The sequence below is a fragment of the Falco punctatus genome, assembly GCF_963210335.1.
Source record: "Falco punctatus genome assembly, chromosome: 7".
Classification (NCBI taxonomy): Eukaryota; Metazoa; Chordata; class Aves; order Falconiformes; family Falconidae; genus Falco; species Falco punctatus.
In genome coordinates this window covers 61,101,167-61,120,351 of record NC_137587.1, presented here as the reverse complement: position 1 = coordinate 61,120,351, position 19,185 = coordinate 61,101,167, and the positions used below count along the sequence as shown (strand labels likewise).

Genomic DNA, 19,185 nt, shown 5'->3' with positions numbered 1-19,185 from the left:
ACAACCTGGGCTGGTGGGAGGGGTCCCTGCCCATGGTGGGGGATTGGACTCTCTAAGATCCCTTCTGATGCAAACCATTCTATGAAGAAGCTCTTGCGTTTCACTGCACCTTCTTGGCTGTGTCTGCTGTTTGCTTCCGAACCTGCATTGGTTACTTGTCTTTGGTGCTCTTGAGTCAAAATTTGGTGTTGAGTCATCTTCAAATCAGGCTGAGCTGGCAGATGGTGTGGACCTAATGCTGGCTCCGTTCACACCTCTCTGCTTTCACACTTCTCAACCCCATTTGCTCCTTGGGAAGGAGTTGCTGACTGTTCCCTGAGCCCTGAATCTGAACTGATCTCCATTTGCTTGTTTTAATTCCCAGCTAGCACCACACTTGACCCTTCCCGTGAGAAGGATAAATAACTGTAAAAACATCCTTCTTGGCAGTGAGGAGAGTGATGGCTCGGGGGTAGGAATTTCCCAAAACATCTCCCAGAAGGACAGTGCTTTGCACCTGACCCTGTGGTGGGAAAGGTTGTGAATTAACTGTGGCTTGGCAGCTTGTGGGCGAGGGTGTTCTGCTCTCCCAAATCCAGATCTCGTTTAAAACCACCTACCTCTGCTTCAGCTGGCCAAGGGGAGCTGCATGGCCAGGAGGCTACAAGAAATGCTGGTACGTGGTTTTGTCTGAGTTGTTAACTCCCTGCTTGTCCTTGATATGGGTAAGTGCCAGCGATCCTCTTCGGCCAGACTCCATAGGAGCTGTGGGCTTGGGGCACTGTCGTCCTTCCAAGTTAGTGCATGCTTTGGGTTGGCCTTCGTTGGCTGACCTTTCTCGGAGGGAAGAAACACATGTCCCTGTCTGGTTAAAGCAGCAAGGGACAGATGGGAGGTCAGTGGTTTCCCTGTTAGGGGAACCTGCACTGCCCAGATATAGAGGCTATGGAGAACCCTCCTTGCTCAGAAGCTGAGAGTAGGTGCCTTTTTTTTCCTTCCCATGGTGTCCTATGGTCTTGGGAGTAGGGAAAAAGTTATCTGAGTTCACTCCTGCCTTCTCCCCTGTCTGCTCACCCTGTCACAGTGCAGAGGACAGAGAAGAGGATTTGTCCATGTCATTCACTGTCTGTGACCCAAACAGGACCCCTGTCTTCACGCTGCCTGACAAGGGAAGGGTAACTCCAGCCCCTGGGAAGTGCTTGGGCTCTTGTGGATAGCAGGAATGCCTTGGGATCACAGCTAAGTTTCTTCAGTCAGCATTTCTGTTCACCTTTTATTTTGTTTTTAACTGTTCAGCATGTGCATTTAGCATTTACAGTTCTTTTATTCTATCCTGGTTTCAGTTGTGAAAGTCTTTCAAGTGGTTTTGGCAAGAAATCCATGAGTGCATTGGCTCAGTGTTCTCCTATGTTTAATATTTTGGTGTAGGGTTGGTTTTTTTTTTCAGTTTTCTTCTTTCTTTTTCTTTTTTGGCACCTCAACCTTCATTTGTTAAAGAAAGAAACCTTCAAACCCAAAGAATATTTCTTGTCTGTAATGGCATGAATAAATGAATATGAACTCTGTGATTAATGTACCTTTACACAGTGTATCATCATAGAAGGGGGAAAAAATGCTTTATACATTTTTTTGAGAGAGCATGCAGGGACCTGGAGACTGTATCCAGTATTTTGGGAGAAGTTAACAGAAATAAAAGGATGGGGATGCCTTAAATACAGGAGTTTATCACAAAAAAGATCTTTTAATGAGCCTAGGGCTTGTGCAGGGCAAAGGCTTTTCCCTCTCTCATTTGACAGAACTGTCATCTTCCAAACTGAAATTGTGGTTACAAGCCAGGGCGGTGGGGATGTAACTCCTGCTACTTCACCACCAGCTGGTGGATGGGCACCTGATGGCAATGATGTTCATAGTAATTTCAGTACAAAATGAGGCAGTGAATTAATGTGGAATAATTTCCCCATCACATTGGTACTTCTATGTGCCCTGAAAGCACAAGGACGATGCTCTAGGGACATGAGGAATGTCTCCTCTCGTGGCAGTTTAGCTGCCCCAAGTACTTTGGCTGGCACTTGCCCTCCAAAGGGCTGAGCTCTGTGACCAAGCAAAACCAAAACAGAAAGTGGCACTTTGACACTAATAGGAACCAATAGTGTGGTGCCAAAACAGAGTAGATACGAAGCCTACAAAAACAAAGGCTGGAGCCAAGATCAATGTCTCTGACATTCAGCTGCTTTTAGCACAGAAATTGCATAAGGTATTTACTTAGTAGGGGAAAATGAGGTTAAAATGGTTAGCTGAGAGAGTAACTAGGCAATCTCCACTTTTTCTTTCTTTCTTTTTTTTTTTTTTTTTTTTAATTAAACAAAAGCAAATTCAATTTTTTGTCTGTGCAGGCTCTTTCCCATTGTTTGTGCCGGAGTGAGTTCATGGGATCAAATACCTCTGCTTTGGAGAGACTAAATGCCGGCAGGCAGGAGGGAGCCTTGGCAGGGGAGGGGGCACTGAGGTGCTGCTGGCGGGGTCCCTGGGCAAGGCTGCCCTTGGCACAGGAGACCTCCTGGGCAGGAAGGGAGCTCCCTCGGGAAGACCCAGGCAGGAGGGAAGGCTGGGTGGGCACGGGCTGGAGCAGCCATGGGGCTGCTTTATCTTCAGGTTCAGCTCTTATTTGTCCGGGGAGGACATTTGAAGCTGCTAGGGCGGCTGGGGACTAGACCTACACTTGCACCAGGCTCTCTCTTTGGAGAGGGAGATGGAAGTGTGATTTCTCAGTTCCTTTGCTTCTCTACGGTAAAAATGCCTCCCATTTCACAGGGTTGGAGAGTGTCTGTACTGCAGAGGTGAGCTAGGTATGAATTATATATGTGAGAACCAAAAAACAGTGCAGTTCGCTGAGCTCTGGCTATAGACCATGATCTTGAAACTGGATGGATTTCCCCCTCCTCCCCACCTCCCCCTATTAAATCTAAGGTATCATGACATTTTGAAAGACTTAAATAAAGCATTGCATGGATATATTTTACATCATACTATTCACTTGTTATCCTGAGGGATGGTTTAGCTTTTGTACTCATTTCCTTGGCATTGTCTGTGATGGATATAACTGCCTTCATCTTAGTGAGGTCTTTGAATCTAGCAAGCCTTGACATCTAATGCAATTTGAATAATCAACAGAAGCAGATAATGAAATGCCAGTGTTGAGAGGAAAATTTGCACAGCTGAATGTCCAGTGCAGAGCATGGTGTACCAACAATTTTGTAACTTGCTAAATTAATAATGGAGCCAACTGAGCCATCCACATAAAGTATCTTCCAATATGGCTAGAAATTAACCTTTAAAAGCAAGTGGATTTTGTCTTTCTAAGTCTGTGACTGGAGGCTGATGGTTTTCTGTAAGATTTAAAGGTTTTGGGCTCATTTGGTGAGGTAGAGCTGGATGAAACTTTGGGTTGGTTTGCCTAGGAATATTCAAGGTTTCCAAGTGTGATTTTCTTGTTGGGGTTTTTGTTTCTTTTTAAGGGGCATTTTGCCCAGTGCTGATTAGCGTGGATCAGGCTGGATCCTTGATACACTTCCCATAGCCTTAGCATCTGCATCTGGGAGCATTCAGGAAGGCACATGGCAAGCGGCACATCTCTGCTTTAATAAATTCCCTTTGTTTTGCCTAACAGCACTTCAGATAAGTTCGAGTTGAAGTGTACCTAGTTGTTCAGATCCTCAATTTCCTTTCAGTTTGAGCTTTTTTTTTTCCTCCAGAAAAAAACAAACTTCTGAAAGAGCTGTAAAATAGTCCCAGACCCTTTGGCATAGACAGCACTAAAATGCAGCAGTTGGATAAATATTTTAACATTTTCTGGAGAGAAAATAAACATGGAGAAAACAGTAACAATCAAGGACAGCCCTTCGGCCTCTCTCTTTCTGAGCTGAGAAAACATGGGCATTTGGTGGAAAGCCAGGCCAAGTTTTGTGCTGGTTGCTTTACCAAAGGTCCCAGCAGTTCCCTTGTGCTGTTTCTATCCTGCTGTCAGTGTGCAACATGTAACAGGATTTGTGTTTGCAGCCACAGAGCCAAGCCCAACTTGATCTGAAAATTTTTCTGGGTTTTGCCAGATGTTTGAAATCCTGATGCGATCTCACTTGTACAAGTGGCTGCAGATTCAGGATGGAAGGAGTGAAAACTTGCTCTCTAAATTGTCTGGGGGCAGGTGAACGAACTGATTTCATTATGCTCGTGTGGGTTCCCTTAGTCCATTTGAGTTTTTAATACTTTTAAATTCATGCATGGCAGCATTAACAAGACTCTAATATTGATTGCTGACATGCATGATAACCACTAATACAGACTCCAGTTGTTCTTCAGTATTTTCTTTTGCCATGCTCTTCTATTGGCAGCTAATACCTTTTATGCTCCATATAAAAACATCCTTCTCTAAAATAACATGTTTTGCTTTGGAGGCATTTCAGACACATTTAAGAACAAACTTGCTCCAGTGACTTATTGCAAGCCCAGAGGAGTTCTCTAATGCTGCTTCCATATAGCATGTTTTTTCTCTCTTTAGCAGCTGTTTTCTCATTTTTTTCTACCAGTGAAAGACAGTCTTTGTGAGACATGCACACATGGGAGCTATCATTTGATTAACCCTTCCACTACCATGGGCAGCTTGTGTCCACCACGAAGGAGCAAGGTACATCTTTTAAGCTCTCCTGTACCCCATGCTGACTTTTGCAGCCCCACAACAGCTCCCCTCACTCATCTTTTCCTATCTGCCCCTAGGCACCTGGGTCACCTCCTCACCTAGTTTAGATCCGGATCTGATTCATCAGATCCAGTGGATCTGGGTTGCTTTGGGCAGTTGAAGGCTTGGTACCAGGCCACCCATATGATGTAAACCACTGGCCATGCATAAAGGGCTTTTAATAATCGCTGTCTCCTGGGCTGTGACCTGATACATGCTCCTGAAAGATGGGGATGTTTTCCAAAAGCCTGTGTAACAGTGTTAGATGCTGTGAATATCTCTTCCAGAAGAGCCTGGGAGATTAAGGAGCTCAAAGTCCAATAAGAATTGTCTGTGCCTGTGTTGGTTTTGGAAAGGGGGCACAAGGTTCATAACTGCTATCATACATCACCCTGTAATTAACTGTTTGGGAGTCCAGGGTTTTCTGGAGAAATAATTAAGTATTTTTGCTTTCTTAACAAGTGCCTTCCTGTACACGGAAGGGTCCCCCTTGGGAGAAAGGTGACTTTTGGGTGCTGGATGCCCATGTGCCCAATGGTGTGCTGCTGTTGGCATGAGGACAGCATGAGAAGATGAGCCAGTGGGAGCAGGGATGCTGCTGGCTGCAGCATACGTGGGTCTGGGGAAGAGAGCTGTGCTTCTGCTGCTCGGGTTAGCTGAAAATGGGTAAGGTTTCAATAAATATGAGCCTAATCACACTAAGAAAAGCAGTAATAACCTAGTTTTGGGCAGGCTCTGGTCTCCTTTTCAGTCTTTTCTGGAGTCGCTGCCTTATGAGAGAAAGGATGGGGAAGAGAAAAACAGATGTCCCAGATACAGCTGGTGTTTCTGATAACTTGACTCCTAAAATAATCTTGCTTTATAAAAATTGATTTTGTTCTTTTTCTTTTACAAAGAACAACACAGAGTGAGTTCTTGCTTCCACAAATCCTCTCTGAAGGAACAGTACTTTATAAATCAAACTCTAGTTCAGGGGATTTATTATTTTTTTTAATCTTTAATATTTAACTTAAGCCATCAGTTTGGACTGACATTTATTCATTTTGAAAGGGCATAAATTTTACTCTTTTTTTTTTTTTTTTTTTTTTTTTAAGAAACTGATATTTTCTCTTTTAATAGAACCTTTATATCACACTAGGGGAAAAAGAAGAAGCTACAATATTCCCACAAACAGTACCACGCTCATGAAACCTTGTTTTCTCTGCTATGGATTCAGATTAAAATAAGGTCCTTTATGTTCTCCTAAAGCACTGGTACATTAGGAAGATTTACATTGCACCAGACCAAAAGCAAGGGCTTGGGTGTGTGAGGCTGCCTTTGCTGCCGTTTTGCCCAAGTCCCGGTGACCATTGCACCAGCTGGAGCCATCACTGAGCTGTGGCCCAGCTGGAGTTTCTGGGTTGATGCTTGGAAAAGCAAGGGGTGGGGGGCGTGTGGGCCTGAGGTCCTGGGTCCCCGTACCCCATGTCACACAGCATCCTTCAATGGCACCTGCACCCCCACAACAACTGTAAGAGATGCCCAGCTGCATTAAGCATGTTGTGTTTCAGAGAGAAAGTTCCCGGAGCCAGAAGGGCTTTTGAGCAAATACTCTATTAATTTTGTTTTTCCTGAAGACTTTCTTTATATAGAAGAAAATGTGGTTTAAGATCCAGCAGTAGGTATTAAAATGAATGTGTTTCTCTTCCAGGAGTTTGTTCAATGTGCAAATAAAATCAGCCCTCATGCACAGAAAATCTGGAAGGTTTCAATTTAAAATTCATTGGGTTTTCTAGAGAAGCATATGTTTTGGGTTTTTTTTTTTTTTTGTATGTGTAGAAATGTATTGGGAAAGATCCTCATCTGCATAAACCATCAGAGAGTAAATGACAATTATGGATTCGTAGACTGGCAAAAAATATACGTTACTCTTGATTTATCCTTGTGATAAGATTTATAAAGAACAGCGATAGCCTCTGTTAAAAAGAATTACTCCAGCTGGTATAAATAAAAACAATAAACTTAACGGCAAAAGTGATGATATCAGCCCACAATATGATCTGAATAGTAAGAAGCAACACACAAATTGGTAGTTGATGTCCAGAGGAGAGGACTGCATTTCCTATTTGCACTTGAGGGGTATATGAGCTCATTTGGGTCTGCAGGAGAGTTCTCATGCGTGACTCAGAGCAAGAGTAATGAGAAATTATGGTGCTTTTGCCCCACTCATTGAAACAGCAGTATACTCTTAAGTCTCCACTTCTGAATTTGACTCGTTCATTGCTATATCTGTTGGCACTATCTGGTATAATATGCAAGGACTTAAAATGCATATGTCTCAGGAGCCCTCCATCTAATTTCATTGCAGACTGCACAAAATGTAAAAGCAAAGTCCCATATTAGTTGGCTATCATCAGATCAGCTCTGCTGCGATAATGTAAAAATATTTGAAAAAATGCTGTATTTGCTCTAAGAAAAAACTGCTTAGAGAAGATGCTAAAATAAATTGCCTGACGGAGGAAGACCATCCAACCAGCAAGTGTGAATGTGCTACATTGAAAGATTCAGCATGACAAAATGACTCCCTGGGCTGTTGCGCCTCTGTGGGGAGGGCGGTCACAGCTGCAGCTTGAGCAAGGCACTACAGAGCTGGGAAACGCCATTCCTAACATTGGTGCTGACCCCGCTGACCTTGACAGCAGTGACTTTTAGGCATCTTGCAAGGATAGAACGCGATAATTCAACAGAGAAGGGATGATCAAAGTACCGATGAGTTCTGACATTGACTTTCTGTGCCTCAGTTTCCCACATACATTTAGTATTGTGGTACATTACAATTAGGCATGGTATTTTGTGAGTCTATTAATAACAATGCTACTGTATAACTATGGATAATTATTTTTCTGTGATTTAAAAGCCTGCTTTACCACTAGCATAAGAACTGAGCCTAGCATTATGGTCTCTGATCCCCATTAACGTTAAACAGCCTATAATTCTGAGCTCTCCTTTGCATGAACCTTTCTTGTTAAGCCTTGCTGCCTTTGGGTACCCACCTGTCAGCAGAGGCCTGGGGCAGAAACCAGCAGGTTGGTCCTGCAGTGGCGGAGGGGACCCAGGTGTCTGTGCTGACGTCAGCATCTTGGTAGCCTCAGTAGAGGAGGGTGTAAGCAGAGGAGGAGGTGGCTCCATTGGTCTTCACTGAGGATCCGAGCATCTTGCAAGTCAGCACTGGGCCACGTCCCATCTATGGTCCCATAGCAAGGCTGTGGGCAGCAAAACTGAGCTGGCCTGACCGTGCTCTGCCCTAGTGCAGGATCTGCCAAGCCCCACCGAGCTCTGCAGGGTATGCCTGCTGAGAGGTCTGTGGCTTTTCCCTTGTGGTGTCAACCTTGTTACTGTGATTGTCCTTCTCGCCTCCTCCTGGTACTCCTGTCATGCCGCATCTAGGCTTCCAGTCTTCCTGAGAAAAACGCATTGCCCACTTACCAAGGGTGATGTTTTGATTTGCTTTAAACCAGCCCAGCTGCAGGCTTTGCCAGGGAGGTGCTGCGTGTTCCCCACCATCAGCTTTGCTTTTCCATCAGCCTGAACAGCAAAAGGGCACCTGGTGACTGGTCTGGCTAGAAATCAGCTGTATCTCCCTGTCTGTGGCATGTGTGATTTTGGTTGCATCTGTGCCACTTCCCTGCATGGCAACCAAGATGCCAGTGTACAGGGCAGGATGCTCCATGGTCCTCCTGGCCACTGGCCCATGACCAGGAAACCACAGCCTTGGTGGAAACCTCATTGATTAAAAAAAGAAAGTATGAAACTCTTGGAAACTTTGTGGATGCTATGGGTTGAATGGAGGCTTGGAGACTTCTGTGGTATCAGAGATACCAGTTAGCGTGTCTTGTGTCTGCTTGGCATGAGAGTCCAGACCTGGGAGGATGGCTTGAGAGCAGTGTGCTGTCAGCCCACCCAAACGTGCCAGACAAACCTGCTCAGTACCTGAGCAAGGCTGGGAGGGAGGAAGGAAAGTTTATGCTCCCTGACTATGTAGCCATTCCAAAAATTTGCTTCTCCGAAGAATTTTTTTCAGTCTAAATTTATTCTTCATCAATTTACATCTATTTGTTCTTGTGCCAATATTCTTCCTCAGCTTAAATAGCTCTTCTTTCTCCCTTGTGTTTACCCCCTTGATGTATTTATAGAAAATAATCACAGCCCCTCTCAGGCTTCATTCTGCAAGGCTAAATGAAGCAGCTTGTACAGTCTCCTCTTACAACACCAGCTCATCCCAGTTACTTCTTGCTCTGATTCAGACGTTGCTGAGCACAGGAGACCTCACGGGGCAGGGTATTCCCAGTGAGGTTGTACTTGTCCTTCCCAGTGATGCTCATCCTGGTCTGTGCCCTGTAAACATATCAACAGCCCTCTGCAGTACCTGTGTGCAGAGCTACTCATCACATTACCTTTGGTTTTCTATGGCCACAGTGTGTCAAACACTCATAAACATCCTGTGCTAGACTAACACTTCTCTTTTCCCCTTGATCCCAACTGATAAGCTTCCAGATGCTCACTGATATTCTCGCCGGTCCTTAAGTACAGAATCATGAGTTTCTTTGTGTTAGTGTTAGACCCATCCTGCTGCCTTTCTTTCTGTGCAATATTCAGGTTTTCTCTAAGAATGCTTCCCAGCTTTCTGCCTAATGCCACTGAAGGCACTAGTGCCTTTCTGCTCTCTCCAGGGGTAATTAATGAAAGCAGTAACCACAGTGGGTCCCAGTCCTGGAGGAATTCCTCTAGTAACCTCCACCCAGCCTGCTCATCCTCCTTTCCCAGCAGCATGTCAGCATTTCTCTTACAGGGTGGGTGGGGAGCTAGCTAGCAGTTGTGAATTAATCCAAATAATTTCCAATGAACTTCATTTTCCATGTCAGCTGTTTTGCTGAAGTCCAGATAAGTTCTATGTGCTGCTTTAAAAAAAATGAGGATTTTTATCGGAGAAAGATAATGATGTAGCTGGATGTGATTTATCTTGGTGCATTTTCTCCTGCCACCTTTTGCTTCCAGAGCCTTTTCCTTCAATGTGTATTAAAAATCCTTGTTTACTTGTGAAATCAGACTAAAGAGCCTGTCATTGTCCAGATTGCTTGTCTATACTTCCAAAAAAAATTGGAATATCATATTTTCTTATTCTATCTGATGGCACAGATTTATTAAATAAATCCTTGCCTTGTAGCTATCTTACATCCAGATTTCCAAACCAGTGCAGGGAGGGTGCTGGTTCTTTGATGAAATCTATTGAAAAAAGACTGACAAATGAATCCCAGTCACCATGCCTTTAATAACAAATGCAGGCAAATAAAACACCCTCGAGGATTCGTCATTTTTCAAGCTCTGTATAGGTAGCATGGCTTCAGGCTGCAGCACTGTCTCTCAACGCATTTCACCACCCTGCACCTGCAAAAACTAGAAGTTCAGATATTATACAAAGTGTTTGGCAAAGAACGGCTGCAGAAAGGTTTGCAATATCTCTTATCACAAAGAGGTTTGTCATTAAAGCGGAATATCCTATATGGACACTCCAACTTCTACCATTCTCCAAAAACTGCAAGCTAATGTGGTATTAACTGAACTAGTATGATAGATGGCTGCGTTGTAATTGAATTTGTTAGGAAGCATTGACCTTTTTGATGTATAATGTCTCTGAATGTGAACAACAAATGCAAACTAATGCTTTTATGAGTTTGCTGGGTGAGTTTAGCCATCAACTGACTCACGATAAATAAGACATTGTACGTTCCAGTCAATGGAAAACATGTTTGCAGCTCCTGTGCTGGTGTTTCTGCACTCTGAAATCAGCTCTGCAGACACACGTTACTCAGGTGTGGCTTTTACATTATGAGCTGGACCCAAATGTGAATTCACGTCCTCAGAGGACCTTATACTTGCTGGATAATGATGAGCCCAGCAGCTAGTGCTTGGTGTTAATTGTTTGCTCCCTTACTGTGTGGCCAGATTAGCTGACAATGACCTGATGAGATTTCTGCTGTTTCTACAGCACCTCTCCTCGTCAAAATAGTTGTAGATCAATAGCTGTTACCTCCACAAGCCATACCGAAAGTGAGGTTAGTTGGGAAATGCACTTAGAAGAGAGGAAGTTATTTGCAAAGAATTCATGTTATTTGCTCGTGTTGTGTTTCTACACCTTGGTCCTTCCAGCTCCACAGCAGAAAATGAAATTTTGCTGTTTATTTTTTATTCAGTTTGACAGAAAAATCACTGTTGCTTTAACCTGGGACACTTTATTAGAGTTTGTCTGACCATCATAAATTCACATATTGCTACTTGCCACTGGAGCCAAAACAAATGGTCCCCAGGTGGACAGGGTGCTCGGGGAACTGGTGGGTGTCTGATCTACCTCCTCAAATCCTGCCTAGGTCAGGAAAGCTTGTCCCACAAAGTATGTTTACTGTCTAGTGTGAAATAAGCTGATGAGTCTCAGCCTATGTACCGACACCTCCAAAATGGCATGTCCAGGAAGATTGCCCACTATCCCTTGTGCCTGTTTGTAAGCGTAGCTAATTCCTGGTGGCTTTGGTTTTCTCCACCTTGCTGCCCTTCCTTTCATGCACAATTTTCGGGTGCTTTCTTGCACACAAGAATCACCAAACCCCTTTCCAGATCTTCTTGCAGTTACCACTAATTTAAGTAAAAGCGTAAATGTTGTATTCTTCCAGTTTGTGTGCGTGCCTCTCACCTCAGGCTTTCTTTTCCTCTGTGGGATCACTTATGCTCTTATCCTTCGATGCAGTCTGGCATGCCCTGCTGGAGCACAGCAGCAGGGGCACTGCCATAACAGTTTGAGCAAAAAGATCCCTCCAATGCAAGATCTTGTCACCAAGGCGGCCAGCAACAGGTATTTTAGAGAGCACTGCAGAAATGCACTGTCATGGCTTAATTTTCATCTAAGAAACCCCCCATCATAGTGCTTCCAAAGTGAGGTCAGAGTAAGCCATGAAAGAGCAAAATCAGACCAACTAGTTACTGGTAGAAATTAAACTTGTCTCATCACTACTTTTGTACATCTCTGCTCCCCTCTCTATCTTTGGACAACTCCCCAAACTCATCTATGCTTCTGATGCTTATCACTCCAAGTCTAGATAGTATAATTGTCTACAAGAGACATTAACAATCCTTTTTAGCTTTCAATCTTTGTTAATACTTGGTGGCGATGAATTTTACAGTACTGATGTTGGAAGAAAAAAATGTCTCCCATATCATCTTCTCTGGCCCTCTGAGTAAGTGTTAAATGCAATGAAGATGTTTTAAAATTTTGTCTTGCAAATTCAGGAGTAAGTTCTGGCTGGGCTATATGCAGATGTTCCATGGTGGCAATGGGAAAAAAACTCTCCAAAAATATCTCAAAGGCAGCTCGGGTAGGGCTGAGAGGGGAGAGCAGTGTGAGCCCTGTTCCCTCCCTATGCAGAGAGGTGGGAGGTAGTAGCTGATCTCTGTCCTTCCCAGATTCAGCTGGGAGCTGAAAACACAGTGTATGGCAGCTTTGCCTGTGAGGCGTAGACTTTTGCTCCACAGAGCATGAACAGCCCTGATGTTGAAACTTACTGCCCAGAAGCTGGCATCAGGAGTTGTGCTTGACTGGTTGTTGTTATCTTCTTTGCTCTGAGCAATGCTGCTCAGCTCCAGCCCAGAGGCAAATAGGTACAGCTTCTCGGCCTGAAGCACGTGCTGCGGTGCTGCACCTTCCCTGGGATGCTGCTCCTTGGACTTCTCTCTGTATCTCCTGGCGAGAATTTCCCAAGTCCTCCTGGGTTTGATGCGCACAAGCAGGTCAGATACAACACACCTCATGGGTTTTGCCTGGTACAGAGCAGAAAAGTGACCCCTTTAAGTATTATATCTTTCCCACGTGCTAAACAAATTGTGTCAAAACTGCCATGTGAAACGTGGTTCTACGTTGTCCCCATTGATAAAGCAGTTATGGCAGAGCTAGGCTGCAGCGTGCGTATAACCCCCCAGGCATCACAGGGAAAGTGTAAGGACTTAGAATAACTCACCCAGGGAATGAACCTTGCAAACGTAAATAAATTTAATAGAGATACAGAAGGAAGAGAGATTCTTTTTCTGTACAACCTGTCCATAGTCAAAGGGAGAAAAGATTAAACGCTAGAAAGGTTTAAATCTATTTGTTGTGGTTAAAGAGCCTTGTACAGGACGTGTCACAAGCAGTTCACTGTCTTCATAATGTAATTTAAGTTATTGTGATCCATATGGGTCATCTGTCTTTCATCTGCTGCTTTTCCTAGCACGGGGAAGGGAAGCATGAGTTCCTGGCTGATAAAGACATCTTGTTATGATGCATCTTATTATATCATGCAACACCTCATGTGAATGATCCACTGACCTGTAACAGGGCTGTGATGCAGGGGGAAGGAAAACAAGAGAGTGGGAATATGCGAAGGCACTGTTCTCTTATTCTCTAACGGCAGTGAGACCGTGTCCCACGGCCTCCCCCAGCCTTTACTGCCACTGGAGAAATCCCAGGGCTGTTGAGATCGATAGGCTTTTTGCTGACAATTTCAAATGGAGTGATTTAACCCCAGCCAAGACCACAGACAAAACCTGATGTGTGCTGCTGCCTGGATCTTTGGATCACAGTCAGCAAATTTTGCACCAGATCGAGGTACAAGGTGGCCTGAAGAAGCCAGCAAGGAATGACTTATGCATAGAGAAGTTCTGACCTACTCTCCACTCTTGGAGCACAAAACGTACATGCTTCAGAGGATTTTAAGGCAAACAAACGCAGCTCAGAGGAGAGGATACTAGGAGCCGTGAACAATTTAGAGATTTGGGACAAAACATGTGAAAGAGCTCCTTTAGTGCTTCCACAAATCACCCCACACAGGCCTGGTATGTGGGGGGTCAGGAGAAGGTCCCCTCCCAGGGAACCTGCCCTTGGCCCCTGCACAGCAGTTGCCTTCCCTTTTGACTCTCTGCTTCGCACAGGCTCAGCCAGAACATATTGCTTAATCTGCGAAAGCCTTGGAGCATCTGGTTGATACGTGATCCTTATTCCCATGCTGAAGATCCAGGAAACGGTTACAAATAAAAGCAGGGCCAATGAAGCCCAAGGTTAAGTGGAAGTACATTCCTGCCCACCATCAGACATGGACAAGCTGGACCTAGGACTGGTCCCACAATGACGTACTGTTTCCTGGAGCAAAACTGGCAGCGGAGATGGGGAACTAAAGCTTAGAATGAGCAAGAAAGGAATACTGAGAGAGCAAAAGGCAAAAAGGTGCAACTTTTGATCTGCTGGAGGAAGAGTTAGGATGAAACCTCTCCATCACGGTGATGGTTGCTTTCCTTGGGCCTACCTGGCAGAATCGAGAACTTGTCCTTTCACTCAGCAATGATTTGCAAAGACTCTTCCTTCATTTTCCAGACTGCAAGGCTGAAATTAGGATGAACAGCTCCATCCTGGAGAACAGTGCCAGGCATTCCTCTGCAAGACACCCTATGTGGATGCTGCGGGGGATGCAAACATGAAAGGAGGCTGACCATGGACAGGGGGTTCAGACGTATGGTGCTCCCCAGCTGAGTGTCCAGAGCTGTTCAGAGGTGTGGGGATATTTTTCGCTTTTAAACCCAAGAGGGGACCAAACACTAGACAAACCACTAAAAGCAATGGTAATTTCTTCATTCCTTGATGTCGTCAGTGGAGACTGCAGGCTTTTCTGGAAGATACTTTTTAATCCAATGCTAACTGCTGAGCTAAACATGGTGGTTATTGAGTGAAATGCTATGGGCTACGTTATTCCGCAGACTGATGAGCTAATCGTCTCTGCTGGTCTTAAAATCTGGGTGGACTTTTTAAGGGGATTCTATAAAAAGGCCATCCCAATAAATAATTACTCAGGGCGGTAAAAGCTAAGACATTTGTGAATTCCTTGGTGACCACAAGAAATTTGAAGAGAGTTTAACGTATTACCTAAGTGCCAGTGAGCACAATCTGACATCCACCCATATGACTGGTAAGTCTCCTCTGGTTTCAGTGGGCATTTGGTCAGGTTGTGGTTGTGGAAGTGATGTGAGGGCTAAAGAGAGCCCGGAGGCAGGGCTGTGCCACCTTCCATCTCAGAGCATCGCTGGAGGTGAAATATCTTCCCTCACGTTTTAACACTCATGGGAAGGTTATTTTGATTTTCCTTTAGAAAGCCTTGTTGGGCAAGACTTGGGGATGAGCCAGTAACCAACAGAGAGACAGATTGCACAGAATATCACCTGAACATGCAAGAAAGCGGCACGTACTTTCAACAGCTTGGAAATACCTTCTCCTCTCTGGAACTCGGTATGGAAGGTAACACCTTCCCAAGAGCTCGCATGGAACAAATATGTCTCCAGCCTTGACCCGAGATCTTACACAGCCTGTTGTTGAGCTGTGGTCGAGGAAACCTTGCGAAGTAGACAGGTGGTTACCTGTCATGCTTGCTGCTGCCTTCACCTGTCAGATCAAGAGGAACTGGTGCCTAAACAGCCGGAGCAATGGCTGAGTGCAGATAAACGTGAGCTGCTCTGACTCCATCTGCACAGCTTTCCAGCACTGCAAGATGCTCTCTCCCTCCTAGGGGCTGCAGCCGAAAAGCAGTCCCTGATTATTTTTTCCCACCACTTTTGACCTAAAATCAGCTGCACTTGTGCTTCTGTGCGTGTTCACTTGAGAAAGGGAGCTTGTCTATACTACTGCCTGAGAAGTGTCTGAATCTCATCCCTTTTGCTTGTGGTTAACAATGCATTCAAAAAGAAACAAACTGAAAAGCCCAGGTGAAGGCTCATTTATAAAAATATTGGTCATGAATATAAATAATCAAATTGTTCTGAGTTTGCTTCAGTTGGTTAAACCAACTTTATATTTAAGTTTCTTCTCTCAGATGGATTAGCCTGTGATCACTTCAATCATCAGTGTTTTTTTACTTGGTCTTAAAAGTCCATTTTACAAAAGCTCAGACATGCAATATGGGGGGTTTATTTCTCATAGGCGTTTGTGCCAGCAAAAGCCAGTCGTTCCCACGCCCACTGGAAAGAAATTCAACATAGCAGAGGGATTCTCATTAAAAAATTTAGACCAATATTCACAAAAATATTTTATCTTATCCATCCCACTCCACAGTTACTTTTCTCTCTGTTTGTAAATATATTGGGGGAAAAAAATCACTTCTGCCTAGGACTGCTGTCAAGTGTACTGCTTTGAAGAATTTGGCATGTTCTCCCGTCAGCACATCTGGTATGGGTGGATGCTATTCAACAGGCTGATTTTTTTTTGGTGGTTGTTATATTTCAAGTGATCCTGTGCCAAAACCCATTTAGCTGAACAAGAAGTTTGCCCATTATCAATCACTCGCTGATAACCACTGCCAACTCAAAGATGCATCTTTCCAGGCATAGCCTGCCTGCAGGCTGGCCACAGAAACCAACTTCAGCAATATTGATACCCTACTGAGACTTCAGAGGAAGTGAAAATACAGAGTACTTGATAAAAATAGCAATCTGCAGGCTACATTTTGCTAAGTGCTATTTAATGATGCAGAAAGTTTTGGTATTTGTCTTTCACCTAGGAAGGAATCCAATGTTTCATCCAGACTGTGACAGAGAGGGGAAGAAAGCACCCCTTGGGTTACCCAGCCATTCCCCTCCGAGGTTGCCTTGCTCCCCAAATTCTGGTTAAACACTTCAGGGAGCACAACAGGCTCAGACAGTCTTGTCTAACTGGGGCGTAACTACTTGTACTCCCAGCATAGGGTTATGCTTTGGACTTTAGATTTTATCTTTCTCTTAAAAGCAAATGCAGGAGAGTCTATGGACTTGCTGTTGGCACACTGACAATGTAAACCAATTTCTGTACTGTAAGCTATATTGGTGAAGGGCTGTTTTTTCTACATTTTAATACCATTTCACTGTTGCTAGCTGTTTAAGAAATGTCTGTGCTGAAGAAGGTGCTAGGTATGGTCATGGCCCAGTTAAAATGAAATTTGTTTTCTTTTACCTCTCAGAAAAAGAGATTAATCAGGAAATGATTTGAGGGCTCCTGAGGGCAGCTAAAACACCGAGCTGGTTGAAGGGTGCTTTGGTGTGTTGAGCTCTTGTTTTTCTAATGGCACAAATTTGCCCAGATGTTGCAATAAGAAAGGTGAAGAACAGGCTTGCTGCATAAAGACTTCTTAGTGCTTTAAAACGAGCCCTTGGGTCAGTCCCTTTGCTGTCAGTGGGACAAGCATTTTGGTTTAAGTTAATCACTCGTGTAAGTCTTTGCAAGGTAGAGCACCTAACAGCTGCGTGGTGCTACAGCCACGGCACCTGAGAGAAGGCAAAGGGAGAGCCCTGAGTCCAGGCCTGCTGCAGTTTGTACCCGTTCATTGGAGCCCCTCTAGAGGGGCTGCAGCTGAAAGAAAATTTTGCAAGAGAGCATGTGCAAGACACAAGTGGAAAAAAACCTGCCTCCCTGTGGGAAGTTACCAACATGGAGAGGGAGCTCCAAAGTTTCAGAGAAATAGCTAGTGAGTGTTGCAGTGATGAAAGTCAGATTTTCTTTCCTAGACCTTGCCCTCAATGTGAGCTTCTCTTTCAGCATCCATCAGCTTCAGGGTTTCCAGCCCTGCGTGCAAAGAACACTCCTGCTGCTGTGAGAGCGGACAAGACAGTGGCAACGTGTTCATTTTTTTTGTAGCTGGGAATCATCATGTATGAGTGAGGAACATGCTCTGGCCCTGGCAAGCAAATTGGGTTGAAATATCTTTATATTAGGGTTATGCTACATAGGAAAGAGACTGTAGCCCCTGTGAGGAGCTGGGCACTGTTTCTGCAGCACTGTGATGCCAGACAAGCTGGGAAAGGCAGGTGTGCACAGCCCTGGACACCCCTGTCTTGAGGAGACATCTCCTGCATCCAGTGGGTCACCTACTTGGAAGGTGTTGTTGAAGGGGAGAGAAGATGGGGGGCCTGAGGGGAAGATGGAGGCTATGAGGGAGCCAGATAAAGTAAATGTGCCAGCCACTGAAGGAAAGAGGAGATGAAAGGGAAAAGAAGAGCAGAGAACAAAGCAGAGACATCAAGGAAAGGTGGGGAAATAAGAGATGATGGTACTAAAATTAGATGGAGAACGGGGACAGGGAGAGCTGCTCTGTTGCTCTCCCCTCGGATGAAATTCCCACTGAAGCTGCTTTCAGACCTGGTCAGGTGTACAGGGGAGAGTTAGAGTCCAGATGGGAAAGCACGGGAAGAGGGGGGGCCACTGCAGACCTGCAACACCCCAAGCTGCTCAGAGATGTTTTCCCTGACCCCAAGGGGGGTCAGCCCTGGTGCCCACAGGCACTATTTCACCCCCTGCCCCTTGAGCATCGACTTCAGCCTGGGACACACCATCCAGTGTCTTTTTGTAAAATCAATGTCTTGTGTTTATGAATCTGCACCATGTTTAACTGTTTCAAATCAATTTTTGCAGGTGATTCCTAATTATATGCTACTAGTCACAGCCCTCATAAAGCTAATGAAACCCTTGCCATCAATTAAATGTAATTTCCGTGTGTGGAGGGGGAAGCCAGGAAGGCAAAGTCACCAAACTTTCCTCTGGCTGCAACCTGGCTTTGGGGCATGACTTCTCCCAGTTGCCCTAGATCTGAGAGATCTGGAGCCGAGGGAACAACACTCTGCGCAAAATATGCCGCATGCAACGGGGGAGCAAAGGATGTGCGTTGAAGAGCAACCCTTCCGCTGAAACCTTGAGCTTTTAAGTCACTGGAAAATCTCACCAGGCTTTTATAGCAGGCAGTTTCATGTCACAGCTACAGCCTGGGCCAGTGAGCACACACTAGGACTGCGTGCCAAGGGAGCACTGGCTGGTACACGACCAGTTCAGCCGCATGGTCCCTTTTCCTCCCAGGAGGAGTTCAGGATTATGTGGTTGGGGACTTCTTGTCAACCAGGGAATCATTAATCAGGCATCCTCTTCCATAAGCAGGGAATGCATTACTGATCTCATTATTATTTTTATTATGCTTCTTAATTTCTAGCTGGACTGGCTTTTGCTATGGGAGCTAACTCTGGAAAACTTGGAACCTGGAGGAAAACAATAAGGTCAGCTAGACCTGGACTAGCCGTAAGAAATGTTTCCTACTTATTCTGTGGTGTTTGCAGTTCTGAAGGGTATGGAGAGATTTTCTGCTTATTCTGATGACCTGAAGGCATGTTCTATAGGAAGCGGTATAGGGCTGAAATCATCCAGCCATGCAATCTGCAAGTAAATGGTTGGTTATAGCATAAAACAACCTAACAAAAGCATGGCAAATGGGGCCCAAGGACGCTGCCTCTTTCAATGACATTAAGTAGTGGTAAGAATAAATGTAGTATAAACACATTTTTCTTCCCTTTGCAAAGCTGTATGTTTACCTTTTCCTCTTTAGCTGCTATGTGTGTTGTCTTTACAGATACTATAT

At 44.7% G+C, this 19,185-nt stretch overlaps 1 long non-coding RNA gene across 2 annotated transcripts in view; it reads right to left on the bottom strand.

Annotated features, from left to right (window-relative positions):
- LOC308067392 overlaps positions 1–19,185 on the bottom strand; it is a 55,744-nt gene that overhangs the window by 35,324 nt on the left and 1,235 nt on the right. The window contains exon 2 of one of the 2 annotated variants that reach the window (XR_013929582.1): positions 1–12,556. This exon is cut by the window's left edge and continues 17,247 nt beyond it. This is a non-coding gene — a long non-coding RNA (uncharacterized lncRNA). The other variant, XR_013929583.1, reaches the window with a different exon arrangement.